This window comes from Dendrobates tinctorius, unplaced genomic scaffold (genome assembly GCF_039654945.1).
Source record: "Dendrobates tinctorius isolate UK_male_01 unplaced genomic scaffold, ASM3965494v1 ptg000032l, whole genome shotgun sequence".
Classification (NCBI taxonomy): Eukaryota; Metazoa; Chordata; class Amphibia; order Anura; family Dendrobatidae; genus Dendrobates; species Dendrobates tinctorius.
The window spans coordinates 17,330,001-17,339,758 of record NW_027361700.1 but is presented as its reverse complement, the minus strand read 5'-3'; positions in this window follow the sequence as shown (position 1 = coordinate 17,339,758).

Sequence of the window (9,758 nt, the reverse complement as noted above, 5' to 3'; positions counted from 1 at the left end):
TATGGGGGCATAATCTATGGAGCATCTTATGGGGCCATAACCTTTATGGAGCAGCATATGGGGCATATTATTCTAGGGAGCATCTTATGGGGCCATTATTAACCTTTGTGCAGCATTATATGGGGTGTATTTTGTATGGAGCATCTTATGGGGCCATCATGAACTGTAAGGAGCATTATATGGGGCTCCCGATTCAATATGGATATTCAAAAACATTTAACCTACTGATGTCTCAATTAATTTTACTTTTATTGGTATCTATTTTTAGTTTTGAAATTACCAGTAGCTGCTGCATTTTCCACCCTAGGCTTATACTCGAGTCAATAAGTTTTCCCAGTTTTTTGTGGCAAAATTAGGAGGTCGGCTTTTACTCAGGTCGGCTTATACTCAAGTATATACGGTATACAAATCACATACTTGTGCTGACATGACTGTACATCGGCAAGGGAGAATCCTAAATGTGTGCAGTGCATTAGTTGTGAGAATTCAGAAGCCTGCAATGTTAGGATTCAGCTCTGCAGGTTCCAGTAGTCATCACATGGACACTTCACTCATGTGCGATTTTCATACTTATGGTCCTGTGACAACGAGCTTCTCTTCCTGCTTCTCTCAGTTTTTCACTGAACATTGAGAGCATTAGAGAGAGCACCTCGTGGGTACATGACTAAGTGTGGAAATCGCATGTGTGCTGGGGGGGTTGAAGCGATGGCTGGGGGACCACCACAATGAAGGGAGAATATGGTACACAAGATTAGGTGCAAACAAAGGGTTAATTTATTTACAGGCAAGAAATGCAGTGTTAGGAAGTGTAAACGGGTATGCAATGACATAAAACAATTTAAAAAAGTGACATTCTCTAGCTGGGCCGTACAAATGGCATGGTGCACCAACTATTACAGATCAGTGTATTCTTTCAAAAGGCCAAACAATACAATAAAGTACAGTATGCTGCTACTCTAACTGTAGCCTGACTGGCTGCTGCTACTTCGGCCGCACGGCTACCGTGCTCTGTCTATTGTAGCCTATCCTAAGCCCTAAACATGTGCACACACGGGGTTAACACTCACGGTAAAGTTGGTGTCTCAGTTCCTTCCTGGAGGCCCCCTGCAGTTTTCTGCAAGATGATGCGATGTCCTCCCTGGAAGCTCTGTGCAACGTGGTCTTGTCCTTGTGTGAAGATTCCAAGCCTGTTCCTAGAAACTGTGAACTCCCTCTTCTGAATTCCTTCCTTGTAGATCTTCGTGGCTCCTCTCAGTATCACAGGAAAACCACCTTCGTTATCCCCAGAAGGGTATACACAATCCATAAGTTCAGTAAGTTCCAAGCTGCACGTTTTTCTCCTCACGTCAGTCTCCTGCAGACTCCCAGCTCCAAACACACACTGGGAAAACAGTCCCTCCCCTCTCCATAGCTGGAAGTGCAAACTAAAGCCGTCTTTTGAAGGGTAGAATAGAATCTACCATCGCATCAGCCAAGGGGGTGCTGTCTCTTAAAGGGGCAGAGTGTCTCTGCTGTCCATAGCAATGTCAGGCCCTTTACATTCCTCCCTACTTAAAGATGGTCGTCCTCGGCCATCACAGCATCAAGGTTGCAGTGAAATGCAGAAACTTGCAAAGCGGGAACAGCACCTATAGAGGAGGCAACAATATCGGTAAAACTGACAGAGAACACTGTTCTATGTATTGGACTGGTGGAACCCCTGCAGTAGACCTCTGGGATCTCCGGAGCTCTTGACTATCTTTCAGGGGAACACTTGCTGCAGGAGTTGTAGTAGGTTCTTTTCGGGATTCGTCGTCACGTGGCGGTAGTGGTACATCCAGAAGATTACCATCTCTGTGTGCCTGAGGACCCCCCACGGTGTCAGGGCCAGTCTACCATTCATCACTGATTTCATTAGTAGGCAAGACAGGTTCAGGAAGTGGGGCAGCGCCCTCAGGCAGCAATGGTACAGAAAGGGCCTCAGACCGGCATGGCCGCAGCATATTTCTGTGGAGCACTCTAGGGGCGGATGCCCCATTCTCAACCTGCACCTTGTAGACTGGACCATCAGCATACACTCGCTCGATGACTTTGTAAGGCTGTACTTCCCATCTCTCGCTTAGTTTACCCTTGGGGCATTTCTCTCTGACTAATACTCGGTCTCCGGGCCAGAGCGGTATCTCTTGAATCGGTTTACGGCCCGTATGTTCTTTTTCCTGTAGCTGCTGACTCACCAACCGCCGAATTGTTTGCAGTCGTTTCCGATGTTCTTCCACCCATGAAGTGATGCTTCGCTCAATCAGCTCCTCTGGCTGTTCCAACTTCAATTCAATGATCTCTCGTCCAGCTCTTCCAAACAGCAGCAGGTAGGGGGTGTAACCCGTGGTGGAATGGACCCGATTCTTATAGGTCCAGACCATCTCTGGCAGGAAATCTGGCCAGCATGCCTTTTTATCCTCTTCCAACGTCCTCAGCATTTGAAGTAAGGTTCGGTTGAAGCGTTCACATGCTCCGTTGCCTTGAGGATGGTAAGGGGTGGTCTGGGACCGCTCGGTGCCATACAAACGATACAGTTCTTTCATCACCTTGCCTTGGAAACATGCACCTTGGTCAGAGTGGATGCGCTTTGGGCACCCATACACTCTGATGAAGTCTTGACAGATGGCCCATGCCACCGACTCGGCAGTCTGATCTCTAGTCGGGGTTATAACCGCGAACTTGGAGAAATGGTCGGTCATCACCAAACAGTACTGTGGACCTCGGGCTGAGTGTCCCACGAGGAGATAGTCGATCATCAAGACTTCTAGCGGTTCCTTAGTATGTATGGTCTGGATGGGTGCCCTTTGTTCAGTACTCTTAATGAGGTCGCATACCCGACATTGCTGGCAAACCTCTTCTACCATGGACTCCAACCGGGGGCAGTACATGTGCCGCTGTAACGACTGGTAGGTTTTTGTGGACCCGAAGTGGGCTCCAAATTCATGGGCATTTTTAGCCACTTCTTGGGCCATTCCTCCTGAGATGACCACGTGACACCTTACTTCAGTATCTTTCGGCTGTTGCCTCTTGCGATATAGCACCGATTCTCGCACCTCCAGCCTATCCCACTGGTGTAAGACACTCTTCATCTCAGTGTCCAGACGATCTCTCTCTTTTTTGCCTGGCTTCTGCGCTACCCAGCATTTCATCTGTCTCAGCCCTCCGTCTTCATCTTGAACATTTCCGCACTCTTCATTGGTTCTCCCCAGAGATTGGGGTAGTGCGCAAGCCTCCCTATTTGACTGGACCGCAGCCACTGGGGTCTTGAACTTACGGAAGTCTGGGATTTCTTCCTCTTCAAGTTGTTCATCGAGATCCCCCACTGGAGTTTCCACCGTCACTCGTGACAGGCCATCAGCATTTGCATTTTCAGTAGCAGAGCGATAACGGATGGTAAAGTCAAACTTGACCAGGCGAGCCACCCACCATTGTTCTAAGGCCCCCAATTTAGCATTCTCAAGGTGGGCCAGGGGATTATTGTCAGTTCGAACTTGAATCTTTGTCCCTGCCAGGAAGCCCACAAACTTCTCTGTCATGGCCCACACGAGGGCCAGGAGCTCTAACCGGAAAGAGCTGTAATTATGGGGGTTTCTTTCACTGTCTCACAATGACCTACTGGCATACCCAATGACTCTCTCATGTCCATCCTGTATTTGGGAAAGTACTGCACCGAGTCCATGAAGGCTACCGTCTGTGTACAACAGGAACGGTTGATCAAAATCTGCGTAGGCCAAAATCGGGGCTGAAGTAAGAGCATTCTTTATAGCCTGGAAGGCCTCCTCTCGCCTCTGGTCCCAGGGGATGCACTGGGTCTTCGGCACTCCGGCGGTCCCCCCAGCAGTTCATTCAGAGGACCCGCCACCTTTGCGAAATCTTTGACAAACCATCGGTAGTACCCAGGGAGTCCAAGGAAGGCCTGGAGTTCCCGCACGGTTCGAGGAACTGTCCACTTCTTGATAGCAACCACTTTTTCTGGTGAAGGCAGAACTCCGTCTTGTGACACTATGTGGCCCAGGTACTCAATCTCTCTCTTGAAGAAATGGCACGTCTTTGGCTTCATCTTCAGGTTATGAGCCCGCAGTCTTCCAAGTACCTGTCCAAGCCAGGCAAGATGGTCTTCGAACGAGGCAGAGAACACAACGATGTCATCCAGGTTGATCAGGGTAGCCTCAAAGTTTAAGTCTCCCAAACACTTTTCCATCAGCCATTGAAACATGCCCGGAGCATTGGAGAGCCCGAAGGGCATCCGGTTAAACTCGAGGAATCCCATAGGGAGGATGAAGGCAGTTTTTTCCTTGTCTTTCTCGGCCAAGGCCACTTGCCAGTATCCGCTTGCTAGATCTAAGGTGGATAAGTACTTGGCTTTCCCCAACGCTGTCAAGGATTCCTCGATGCGGGGTAACGGATATGAGTCTCACACAGTGCAGGCATTGAGTTTCCTGTAATCTACACAGAACCGGATGGTCCCATCCTTCTTCTTGATGAGCCCCCTGCAGTTCTCTGCAAGATGATGCGATGTCCTCCCTGGAAGCTCTGTGCAGCATGGTCTTGTCCTTGTGTGAAGATTCCAAGCCTGTTCCTAGAAACGGTGAACTCCCTCTTCTGAATTCCTTCCTTGTAGATCTTTCTGGCTCCTCACAGTAACACAGGAAAACCACCTTCGTTATCCCCAGAAGGGTATACACAATCCACAAGTTCAGTCAGTTCTAAGCTGCATGTCTTTCTCCTCATGTCAGTCTCCTGCAGACTCCCAGCTCCAAACACACACTGGGAAAACAGCCCCTCCCCTCTCCATAGCCGGAAGAGCAAACCAAAGCTGTCTTTTGAAGGGTAGAATAGAATCTATGATCGCATCAGCCAAGGGGGTGCTGTCTCTTAAAGGGGCAGAGTGTCTCTGCTGTCCATAGCAATGTCAACCCCTTACAGGGTGCCAAACTGAATTCTTGCCCCGGGTGACAGAAAGCCTAGATACACCTCTGCCCTTGCATTACTACAAAATATCTGTAATTACCTGTCTGCTGTTTCTAACATCATTTGATTTATTCCCAATACCCATAGTGTTAGGAACGGCGGAACGCACTAAATAAAAATAATAATAAAGTGCGTTCGCCGCCCGGGGTCCACCGTGCAGTAGGTGTTACAACCGCTGCTGAGTAATGGCAGACGAGCAATATGGTGATATAATGCGCACGGGTTCAACTTCACCCGAAGTGCACAGAGCGGGCTCTGTTCACACACAGAGACGCCGCAACAAAAACATACAAAAGGCTGAGCCTGTTAGAGTCACAGGCCTCAGGTAAATGCACACACGGTATAAGGTCACAGGAGCAGGAACTAAGACAGAGGGGCTGCGTCCGTCTAGACCTACCGTGTGTGCGGCGTCGCTACTGCGAACGCCAAGAAGGGCTGCAACTGCAGCGCGGCGCAGGACACTGCCGCTGGACGACACAGCTACAAAGCAGGCGCTATGTCGGACGCTAGCGCAGGGGTGCGGTGTGCACAGTGGCCTAAGGCTTGCCACAGAGTGGCGCAGACTACTGAACTAATTCCCTATCCACATGTGTAATATCAGAGGGAAGGGGTTTCATAATAAGTCAGTCACCAGAATCATACATCCGTCACCATTCACACATAGCAGTATAGTCTATACTAGCGCATGGCAGAACGGCCATGCGCGCTTTTTATAGCAGCCGTGACCTTCCGGAAGCTTCCAGATCTCCGAGATGGACCAATGAGATCTGGAGAAGGACCAGAGCACATGACTCCCGATCTCCAATGGGAAACCGTCTCATGAGCATGCTCAGTAGGAGGACAGAGGGACTTAGCCCCTGGAGAGATTTGCTGCAAGGCAATCTCCTCTGCGGTAGATAAATAGCAAGAGACCGCAGAATGTAAGGGTCTGGATTCCTGCAGAGCAGACGCAGGAACCTGACTCCTAACACATAGTTTAAAGCTTGCCCCCAAAAATGCATTTTTTCAGACTGGCCTATCACCCCACCTCACATATGTAACCATTTCCCATTTTGAAGGACAAACTGGGAGGATCCACAGTGGGGTGTGCCATCCCAGTTGAGTATAAATAAAACTTAACTTTTATTATGTACAGGTAAATACTCCGGAGCAAGTGGCTGGCAAAAATCCACAGTAAAGCAAGTGTATAAAAAGGGGTCCAGTCGGACCTACGCATTTCAGGACTTAAGGGGCCTTTACACATAGCGATATCGCTAGCAATATCGCTAAAGCGCCACTGATTTTGTGACGCAGCAGTGATATCGCTAGTGATATCGCTATGTGTGATACTTACCTCCGACCGGCTCCCCCACTGTCTGTCGCTGATCGCGCGAGATCGTGCAGCTCCATTTCTCGTCAGGCGCTTCCTGCTGGGGCCGACGAGCGACGCGTGGACACGAGCGGGAGGACGTCAGGATCGCCGCGTCTGAAAGGTAAGTAACGGCCGCTGCTGCATCGCTACATCGCTGTGAGATCTGCCTGTGTGGCAGCTCACTAGCGACCATTTAGCGATGCACCAGCGATCCTGACCGGGTCGTATCGCTGGTGCATCGATAAATGTAAAGGGGCTTTTACTCGTGGTCTGAACAGTAATAGCTAGCATCCCCAGTTAAATACTGATTTTGTCCCGTAGTAGGGTGTTCCCCATTGCTATTTAGTATGTGGAGGGGGAGCTAATCAAGACACCGTAAAGGGAATCTGTCACCCCCTTGGATTTATATAACCTAATTACTATGGGAATATAGGTAATAGAATGGTTAAAATAGTATTAGCTGTGGTCTAGTTGTGGAGAAATAGGATTTTAATGTTTTATGTTAATGATTTCTTCCAGGCTCCAGGGTGTACGATGCCTGGAAGAAATCGCTGCTTCCTGACTTCATTATAATACCACCACCTTCCCATGCATGTTACACTGCCCTGTGATGTGCAGTTGCGGCACCGTAATCCCGCACCTGCGCCCTGCACTCATGCTGCTTGGGTACCTTATCCGCCCTTCTATGGGTAGTGTCTTCATCCTTCTGTGTAGGTGACAGCAAGTCACTGCTCTAACCGTGGCCCCGGGCCTGACTGTGTCAGGAGCCCCGCACTGCACTTGCTCACTGAGCCAATGCGGGTGTCCTGAGTACAAAGACAGTGCTCAAAGATACCTGTGGAGCAGGTCAGCAGCGGTGACGATGCATGCTTCAGAGTATCAGGACCTGAAGCACATGACTGCTGGGGGTGTGGCCTAAGCTCCACAGATCTAGGAGCTGCAGGGAAACTCCTAGAAAGGTAACTGCGGGACAATGTTACCAAGGGGCATAGACAGAGACAGAAACCAGATGAAGCCAGGGTCAAAGCACAAGACAGCAATACAGTACCAAAAGGGTTAGACAGAATGGATAGTTAGGACGTAGCAATAGGTCAGAAAACCAGAACGGGCAATGGACGGTACAATAGGGGCAAACGGTAGCGGAGTAACAATAGCCAAGCCAGGAGGTCTGAACCAGAGAAGACAATAGTACCAAAGCGAGAGACGGAGTACAGAGTGAGGGAACAGGCTGGGTCATACAAGGGAAGCAAACAAGCAACGCAGAATACACGCACACCAGGGGTCAGACACACCAGAACAACAGTATAGCTGACAGAGAACCCTGGTAAAGAGTGAGTATAAATACCCCTCCCAGATCCAGAAAGAGGCCACGAACACTTAACCCTGTGAGTGCAGGGCAAGAACCCTGTTCAAACCATGACACACTGTCTCTGCATTGGGGCTGGCTGTCAGTGACTGAACCCATTCCAGCGCCACCCCTGTGACTGAAACTGAATGCTGCCGGGGAGAAAAAAGTTAATTTTCTCCCATCCGCGTTCAGGTAAGTGCGGGAACATTAATAATACTATTAATCTGCAGATTAACCCTATATCTGCCGATTAATGGCATTTTTCCTGGTGATAGGTTCCCTTTAAACCATGTTTTTTGTTGTCTAGGGTTATCACTATTAAACAAGCTAGGGGACATCTTTTGCCCTTACAAAATTTTCTTCCAAATCTGGTTCTCGTATCATTTGCTCCCACCCTCCATTCCCTTAATAGCCCTCTGTACATGCACTTGTACACACACTGGCTGGTGACCGATATGTGCAGCGTTATGTGAGTAACCTATTCATTATATTGATGGCTGGACTGTACATGACAAAATAAAAATTATTATAGCAGAGGTTGAGACTGTTCAGCTGCACTACATTCAAGATGGGCTCTGCAGATTCTGGATCCCGGGTACCTGAGCCCCTTTCTCAGGATTGCTGGGGGACCGACTACTACGGTAGGAATAGGGAATAACCTTTTAAAGGCCCACTTTATAGTTATGCAAACATAAAAAAACACATTGGCACTCGGTGAGGAATCCTGGGACATTCCTATCAGTATTTGTATCCGTCACAGCAGTGGCGGACACAGACAGAAGAGGCTGCAGTGCAAGAACAATACATGGGTCCTGCTGCCCAAGAGCTCATCACAATGCACAATCCCACATGCCTTGGAGGTAGACCTGTGCCCCCTGACCTTGGGCCCCTGTGTGACTGGACAGGTTTGCCCCGATGACATGTCCATCCCTGCCTCACAGTCCTGTGCATATCATGCAGGGAAAGAGCAACCTGAAAGATTGGAGGAACTGAATTGCACATTTTGACTCCAATATCCAAGTAGCCTTCACATGTGATTGCAGGACACTCAAGTCACTCTAGTAGAATTATGGAAGTCTCAGAAACAATGCACTTCATGTCTATGAGTGCGCCATCCTCAGGTCGTGGCATGAAAGCAAAGAATGAACGGAGGACGGAGAGGGGGCTGTGCAAGACCGCCATCGATTGCATCTCCAACAGAAGTACAGCCAACAGTTTTCTATTTCCCTCTCTGGAAGGGGGCACCACCTCATTAGACAGAATGGTGGGCGGTGGGGGCTTCATGCTTCAGACATCAGTAAAAAAAAGCAAGAGATCCTGATCCATGAAAAACAATGCTTTTTTTTAATCTATCTATCCATCTCATGTATTCCTGTCTGTAGATCTACATACATATATCCATCTATAACATACTGTATATCTATATTCTCGATAGCTAATGACACTTACGTATAGAAATAGACACACAAATAAATAATATATATACTGTAATATACATATATAAATACAAACATATGTACATATACACACACATCTATACATATACACACATACTGTGTATATCTATACACGCACACATCTATACATATATGCACATATATATATATATATATATATATATATATACTGCTCAAAAAAAAGGGAATACATCCTAGTACATTGTGTTAAGTGTCCCCTTTATTTTCTTGAGCAGTGTATATACAAACACATATCTCTATACACTCCACACATATACACACAGATATACATACACACATCACCATTGTGATTATGTGTCCTGTCGTGCTGGCTTTCCAGAAACATGCTAGGCGCTGTAGTGATGACCTCGAGTGCACAGCATGGCCGCGGGCACAGAGGCAGAGATCTGCCATAGTCGCCACTAGGCGGCGGTGTGACGCCCGCACCAGTGATAGACATGACCCAAACACATGGTCAGCAGCAGCTGCAGCAGGGAAGCGATCACCGATCTCCTGCACATTGTCAGTGATCATCGATCTCCTGCACATTGTCAGCGATCACCGATCTCCTGCAGCGCATTGTCAGCGATCACCGATCTCCTGCACATTGTCA